This window comes from Camelina sativa, chromosome 5, assembly GCF_030686135.1.
Source record: "Camelina sativa cultivar CO46 ecotype springtype chromosome 5, ASM3068613v1".
Lineage (NCBI taxonomy): Eukaryota > Viridiplantae > Streptophyta > Magnoliopsida > Brassicales > Brassicaceae > Camelina > Camelina sativa.
In genome coordinates this window covers 31,377,051-31,385,239 of record NC_141884.1, presented here as the reverse complement: position 1 = coordinate 31,385,239, position 8,189 = coordinate 31,377,051, and the positions used below count along the sequence as shown (strand labels likewise).

General features: G+C 36.4%; 1 pseudogene across 1 annotated transcript; it reads left to right on the top strand.

Moving 5' to 3' along the window:
* Positions 1 to 1,710: 1,710 nt before the first annotated feature.
* On the top strand, positions 1,711 to 2,840 carry LOC104787592 (putative F-box protein At1g65740 pseudogene; annotated as a pseudogene). Its single transcript, XR_015598034.1, has one exon. The product of XR_015598034.1 is annotated as a putative F-box protein At1g65740 pseudogene (transcript).
* Positions 2,841 to 8,189: the final 5,349 nt, after the last annotated feature.

Sequence of the window (8,189 nt, the reverse complement as noted above, 5' to 3'; positions counted from 1 at the left end):
TTCCTACCCAGACAACAACATTGTGTGTGTTTTCGACCTAAACCCTCACTTAATTCAAATTTACTACCTAGACTTCGAATCGTTACATGTATTCCTACATTGACTCAAACAGTGTTTAGTCAACATTAAATGTTTTGATCAATTTGACACGTAAGCGATGATGTGTCAATGTCGTTGGGCTCGAAATCTTAAAACAACGTCGTTTGGAATGAAAGGCTACCCCATCCCTTCCAAACGGACACGCATGAAACAATATTCCCAGATTTTTTAGCAGTTGTCGATGTTTTCATTACAACAAGTGTTCCACAATGGTGACATCTCTTAGGGAGGCCTCTTCTTTGATTATCCATTTGAGTTTGTCGAAATCCCTAATTGAGGAGCAGAGACACGAGCTCAGTAAATAAAGAGGAAGAAGATGAATGTATGAAACCCTAAATCGAATTTTCCCCCAAATAGATTCGAAGATTAAAAACGACGTCATTCTGTTAAAGGACATGCCACATCAGTATCAAACTTGCCATTGTGTCATATGGCTCAATCAAATTTAACTGTTGACTAACGCTGTTTGAATCGTTATCCATATTCCTACATTGACTCAAACAGTGTTTAGTCAACATTAAATGTTTTGATCAATTTGACACGTAAGCGATGATGTGTCAAGGTCGTTGGGCTCGAAACCTTAAAACAACGTCGTTTGGAATGAAAGGCTACCCCATCCCTTCCAAACGGACACGCATGAAACAATATTCCCAGATTTTTAGCAGTTGTCGATGTTTTCATTACAACAGGTGTTCCACAATGGTGACATCTCTTAGGGAGGCCTCTTCTTCGATTATCCATTTGAGTTTGTCGAAATCCCTAATTGAGGAGCAGAGACACGAGCTCAGTAAATAAAGAGGAAGAAGATGAATGTATGAAACCCTAAATCGAATTTTCCCCCAAATAGATTCGAAGATTAAAAACGACGTCATTCTATTAAAGGACATGCCACATTAGTATTAAACTTGCCATTGTGTCATATGACTCAATCAAATTTAACTGTTGACTAATGCTGTTTGAATCAATGTAGGAATATGGATAATACTTCGAAGTTTAGGTAGTAAATTTAAATTAAGTGAGAGTTTAGGTTGAAACACACACAGTTCTGCTTTCTGGGTAGAAATTTACACTTTTGAAATAGTACGGGTTGAAATTTACCATTTTCCCGTGTAATTAATGGTTATTAGGTTAGTGAAATTTTTGCTTATATTTATCATGATTTATGGCATACGTTTTGTTAGGTTAATATATCAATTTAAAAAATTCCAAATTTTAGTTATATAAGCATGAGTAAATATTGATTTTTAATAAAGATCTTTTTAAAAGGATCATGATTCTTATGAACATTAAGATTAGTCAAAAAAGAAAAAGAGTCATTACTGGTATAAAATCTGAATAGAAAATAAGAAAATAATACTCAGCAATTTAGGAGCAATATTTTACATTTAGATTCAATGTATTCAATTTTCATCTATGGAAATGACTGATTTTTTATTTATATATTTTATTATTTCTTTAAAAGTTAAAAACACAACCATTTGGAGCCTAAATGAGATTCGAAATCTTTTTAGGTTCTTATTTAATATATATATATATATATATATATATATATATATATGTATATGTCACTCACAACACAACCCAACACAAACAACCAAAGTAGCCGAAACATCAGATTTGAGTGAAATGGTAGTAGATTGGTCTAACTTACCGGAGGAGCTCCTCAACTCTATCGCCGTTCGATTGTTCTCCGTCGTCGAACTCAAACGCTTCCGTAGCATCTGCACATCTTGGCGGCGCTCCGGTGTGCACAACAACAACAACCCTTTCCCGAGCCGGCCTCTCATCCACTTCGATCCCATCGCCCCTAGCGAAACCCTACTACACGACGAGGTCTACCGATGCGATCCCGGAGCGTTCCTCTCACACATCGCCTTCTTCCGAGTCACTCTTTCCTCCTCCCCGAGCAAGGGCTGGATCATCAAATCCGATGTGGACATCATCAACTCCGGGAGAATCCGTCTCCTTGACCCTCTCTCGCGTTATCCTTTGCGCTGTTACTCCAAGAGCCTCGATCTTTTGAAGGTCACTGTCTCCGAGATTCGAGAAGCCTATGTTGTTCTTGGCAAAGCCAAGGCAAGAGTAACGGCTCCTGGATTCCAAAGAAGTGTTCTTGGCAAAGTCAAGGAAGGAGAAGATCATCATCATGGAGTTCTTGGTATCGGTTGGGATGGATATATCAACTACTGGAATGGAAATGTCTTGAGGAGACTCGAACAAATGGGTGATCACTTCTCCGACATTATAGTTCACAAAGGGGTAACTTACGTTTTGGATTCACAAGGCATTGTTTGGTGTATTAGTTCCGATCTTCAAATCTCTAGGTACCTAACCACTTCTGTCGATGAAACTATCACCAATGGCTGTTGGGGAGACATGAGATTCGTGGAAGGTTGTAAAGAGCTTTACATTGTGGAGCGTCTCCCCAAAACGAATCCCCGAAAGAGAAAAGCTGGGCGCACATGTAACTATTCCATGACGGTCGGTTTCAAGGTTTACAAGATGGATGAGGAGTTATCAAAATGGGTAGAAGTTAAGACCTTGGGATACAAAGCATTTATGATGTCTCCCGATACTTGTTTCTCGGTTTTGGCTCATGAGTTTCACGTAGGGCTGGGCATTCGGGTTACCCGTTTGGGTTCGGGTATTACCCATTCGGGTTCGGGTTAATGGGTAATGGAAAATAGAACCCATTCGGGTATTTTACTATGTTTGGGTTCGGTTCGGTTCGGGTAGTACCGGGTTCGGGTCGGTTTGGGTTACAATTTTCAGAACCCAATTAGTACTCGAACTACCGGGTACCCGAAAAATATAATTAAAATTAATTAAATTTAAATAAATTTAGTTAAAGTTTGACTTATGTGACAATATATTTTAGATATTTTGATTATTTTTGATATTTAGGTATAAAACTAAATGAAATATTCAAAATTATAATCATAACTTTAGGGTAATTGCAGTATATTAATGATAAATATTATAAATATGTTTATATGTTCGGGTTTGTTGGGTACCCAAATGGGTACCGGGTATTACCCGACCCTAACCCGAACCCACGGGTATTAGAAAATAGAACTCAATAGGGTTTTATAAGTAAACCCAAACCCAACCCGAACCCGGTTTTTCGGGTCGGGTTCCGGGTTGGATATTCGGGTACGGTTTTTATGCCCAGGCCTAGTTTCACGGATGCCTTCAAAACTCTATTTACTTCACCGAGAATTTATGGCCTAAGGTGTTCAAGCTAGACAATGATAATGGAAGTATCATCACATCAAAGTCTTCCAAGAGATCTTTCCAAATGTTTTCTCCTAGCTTTCTCTGAAGCTTGTTTAGGTGGTCAAAGGCTCAAAGCTACTTTCTTTATAATTAAGAGTACCAATCATCTCTAATAAAAAAAAAATTACTTTTCATCTTTATAGAAAAAGCAATGCAACATGTTATATTGTAAGAACAACTAAAACATCTTCATCCGTTCGGTATCATAAGCTACTTCACATACGGATATAACGACTAAAAATGAACTGGCTTAGAGAACGAATTTATCTTGCATACCATACTTTACCATTTGAGAATGAGTATCGTCCTTGAATATTATATGCCGCTTCCATTACCAAATGTGCAAGGCGTTTTCTAGATTTCCAGCTTTCAAGACATAAACCACTTGGAAGTATGTCACATGAAAGACTTCTTTCACTAACATATAAAATTTCCGATCCAAAAATATCTATAAATTAAACAAAACAAATCCATTTCATGATTATTATTTACAATCGAGATGTATACAACAACACATACAACTTCCAACTCTAGAGACCTTTTTGCCTTTCGCGAATCTCTCTCTACCTAAACCTACTAAAACTGATTGATCAAGAACTAATATTTATCGACTTCTTTAAGACTTTGGATATGATAAAAGGTTTTCTTCAGCGACGAGCTCAAGAAATATGTGGGAGAAGTAAAAAACATGAGATCTATATGGGAATAAAGAGCTTCTTAGAGGGTTGTCTACTTGGCATCATGAACAAGACAATCTGGTTTCTTCGTCTCACTCTTAGTAAACAATTAAAGAAAGATCAAAGCTGATTTGAGTTGCAGCTAGACATTCTGAAGAGAAACAGTTCTAAAGACTTAAGATGTTGTGCCATTATCTGATGCTCTCGAAGCTGTTAAAACGTCTAGACGTAAACCATTAATTAACTTAGTCTTAATTAAACTCAAACATTAGAGAGAAAGATCTCAAATCGAGAGAAAAGCAAACAGCTAAAATCATAACATTAATTAATTTTATAATAACCTAAATACTCATATATAAAAGGAATATATAAAAAGCTTAAAAGTCAATCTTCATGGAGCAATAAGCTCAAACAAAAAAATTATGAAACATGGTACAGTAATACTAAACATCACATGTTTGACACTCACACAACTGATCAAAACATCATTAGAAAGTTAGAAAGAGTTTGCTATTTTACCCAAATAAAACATTTTCACTTATTCAAAACAATGTCAAATTAAAATATAAACAAAGAAAAACAGGAATTAAACTGGTTGATTTGGTCAATTTGACTGATTAATACTAATTTTGAACTCATTAACCAAGAAACTGATTTCCTAAAATAAGAGGAACAATACTTGGGTTCACCCCTAGGGGTGAACCTTTTCATTCACTCCTTATAAAATAAAGAAATAAAATATGTATGCATTATTATAAAATTAAAAACTTAAACTGTTCTTTAATAAATCCAAACAGACATATAATTTTGTTCTAATTGTAAAATCTTAACCCTAACTATCTCATTTGTGAACCCAAACCGACATAGAATTTTGTTCTACTTGTAAAATCTAAACCCTAACCATCTCATTTGTTAACCCAAACCGACATATAATTTCGTTCTAATTGTAAAATCTAAACCCTAACATCTCATTTGTGAACCCAAACCGACATATAATTATGTTCTACTTGTAAAATCTAAATCCTACCATCTCATTTGTGAACCCAAACCGACATATAATTTCGTTCTAATTGTAAAATCTAAACCCTAACCACCTCATTTGTAAACTCAAACCGACATATAATTTCGTTTTAATTGTAAAATCTAAACCCTAACCGTTTTATTTGTAAACCCAAACCGACATATAATTTTGTTCTAATTTTAAAAATCTAAACCAAGCCAATATTTAATTTTCCTTAATTACAAGTATACATAATTTGTTTCCTTAATTTGTTTTGCTTTTTAATTTAATTTTGATTTATTTTTAAATGAAATATTAGATAGAAGATTCTGATTGGCTGAGAGAATAGGGGGTGAAAAAAAAAATTCACCCCTAGAGATGAAACCTAAGTATTTTTCAAATAAGAGCGTCTCGAAGCACTTAAGCACACCTAGACAGGTATCCAATCGTCCCCTAGGCTGATTTTTTCGAACATTACTGAAAAAAAAACTTAAGTCAATTCCAATAGCTAAAATATATTATAATCTATGGAACAATAATAACTTAATACATATCGAAAGCTAAAAGTAAATCTTTGTGGAACAATAGTAACTTAAAAACGATTTGTTTGAAACATCATTTTTTCAGTTCACACGAAACAAGACACTTTCTCAAGTCAATTCTACCAACAAAAGAAAAGAAATTCAAGTCTACAAAAAATTATGCATTCAAACCACAAATGAAAAGTATAAAAACCATTAATGGTATCAAATCGACGAGTTTTAGAGAGTTTTCTTTTTCTTGCTCAAACCAACTAAAACCCGAGCATGATTGATCAATAATTCATCGTATCTACTTCTTTGAGACTCCCCTTTGGATGTGATAATAGGTTTGCTTCAGCGACGAGTTCAAGATATATGTGGGAGAAATCAAGAAACCGGTAATATACATGCATGGAAATAAAGAGTTTTCTTAGAGGGGTTGGCTTCATGAACAAGACAATCTGGTTTCTTCCTATCAGTATAACAAAGCAAGATCGATGACATTCTACAGCTGATTTAAGTTGTAGACATCGGAAGACAGTTCTGAAAATCTGGGATGTTATGGTGCCCTTAGTTTGTTTTTATTTCACGTGTTCCAAAAAGAGAAGGTCACATGTCAACCGCGATGCCAGAAGAAGGCGAAGAGTTCCGCATCGAGGTGGTCCAGCTCGCGAGTTGTCAGGTTCGCAGTGTTCTGAAAGACCTCCGGAGAACTCAAAGAATCAAAGTGGATGAGGATGACAAAGGGAGCTCGAAGATGGGTTTCCAAAGTGAAGGCTCAGACGAGGACCAAGTTGTTGATTAAGCTTGAGGTGCAAGCTATCCTAATTCTACCAAGTTATGGAATAGGATTATTTCTATTTAGGAGTCATCTAAATAATGTTAGTTTACCTATTTTGAAAAGGAAATTGTTCTAGAGATCTCTCTATATAAAGAGTTGCCAAGGTGTGGTATACCTTCAAGAGAGTTTGAGAGAACAAGAGAGCTTAGGTTTTTGAGAGATTTTTCCTAAAGATTTAATAAGAAGAGAGTAATTCTTCTAGTCTTGTTATTAAATTCTAAGTGAGTTCTTAATATAGATTCTATATTTGGTATCAGAGTTTTGATTGAAACGATACCATGGGAGAGATCACAGAGTCATCAAGCACGACATTAGCAAAAGTAAAGGAGGGAAGTTCTTCCTCTTCTTCGATCAAATGCCCCATGCTTACCACGACCTATGAAGATGAGAATTCTCCTCAGGGTGCATAAGGTCTGGGATATCATCGAAGAACCCTATGATGATAATGAAAAAAACGACATGGCGGTGGCCTTGTTGTTTCAATCAATCCCTAAGACACTTATCCTACAAGTTGGAGAGTTGGATAAAGCGAAAAGGTATGGGAAGCCATAAAGACAAGACATGTAGGAGCAAAAAGAGTTAAGGAAGCAAGGTTGCAGACTTTAATGGCTGAGTTTGATCGGTTAAGGATGAAGGACACATACACAATTGATGATTTCTCTGGCAAGCTATTTGAAATCACCTCCAAATCAGCGGCTTTAGGAGAAGAAATTGAAGAATCTAAGCTTGTCAAGAAGTTTCTTAAGAGTCTTCCACGGAAAAAGTACATTCATATCGTTGCTTCACTAGAACAGGTACTCGATCTCAAACACACAAGCTTTGAGGATATTATTGGTCGTTTAAAGACTTATAAAGAACGTATTGCTGAAGAAGAAGAGGATCAAGATGAACAGAGTAAGCTTATGTTTGCAAACATGGAGTCACAAACACAATATGACTCGTCTGGAGATTTTAGAGGTTGAGGGCGTGGAGGACGTTTCAGTAACAGAGGAAGGGGTCGTGGAGGAAGATTCAACAGTGGACGTGTCAATGGTGGACGAGACATATCAAGGGTGATTTGCTACCATTGCGACAAAACATGACACTTTGCATCGAACTGTCCTGATCGTCTTCTTAAGCTACAGGAAGTGCAGGAGAGTGATAATAAAAGTACAGCGGAAACAGATGAGCTTATGATACATGAGATTGTAAATCTAAACAAAGATAAGGTTGTGCCAAGACAATATGAGACAAACTCAGGAGAGGATGTTTGGTACCTTGACAGTGGAGCCATCAACCATATGACAGGAGACCGCAGGTATTTTGCGAAGCTTGATGACACCATTGCTGGTAAACTGAGGTTTGGAGATGACTCTCGAATCGATATCAAAGGGAAAGGAACGATTGAATTCATAGATATGAATGGAGAATCAAGATGGATGACTGATGTGTACTTTATACCTGGACTTAAAAGTAACATCATTAGCTTAGGACAAGCTACTGAATCAGGCTGTGATGTCCGAATGAAGAGAGATAATCTGATAATGCGAGACTATGATGGGAAGCTACTAGTCAAGGCAACCAGGTCGAAGAACCGCTTATACAAAGTGATCATGGGAGTTAAAGATACATTGTGTTTGTTTTCTAAAACAACAAGTGACACAAGTAGGTGGCACGCTCGTTTAGGCCATCTGAACTTCGGATCGATGAAGGCTATGATACAAGGAGAACTGGTTGTAGGGGTTCCAAAGATCAACTTGGAGAAAGAGATTTGCGGCTCTTGTTTACTTGGCAAG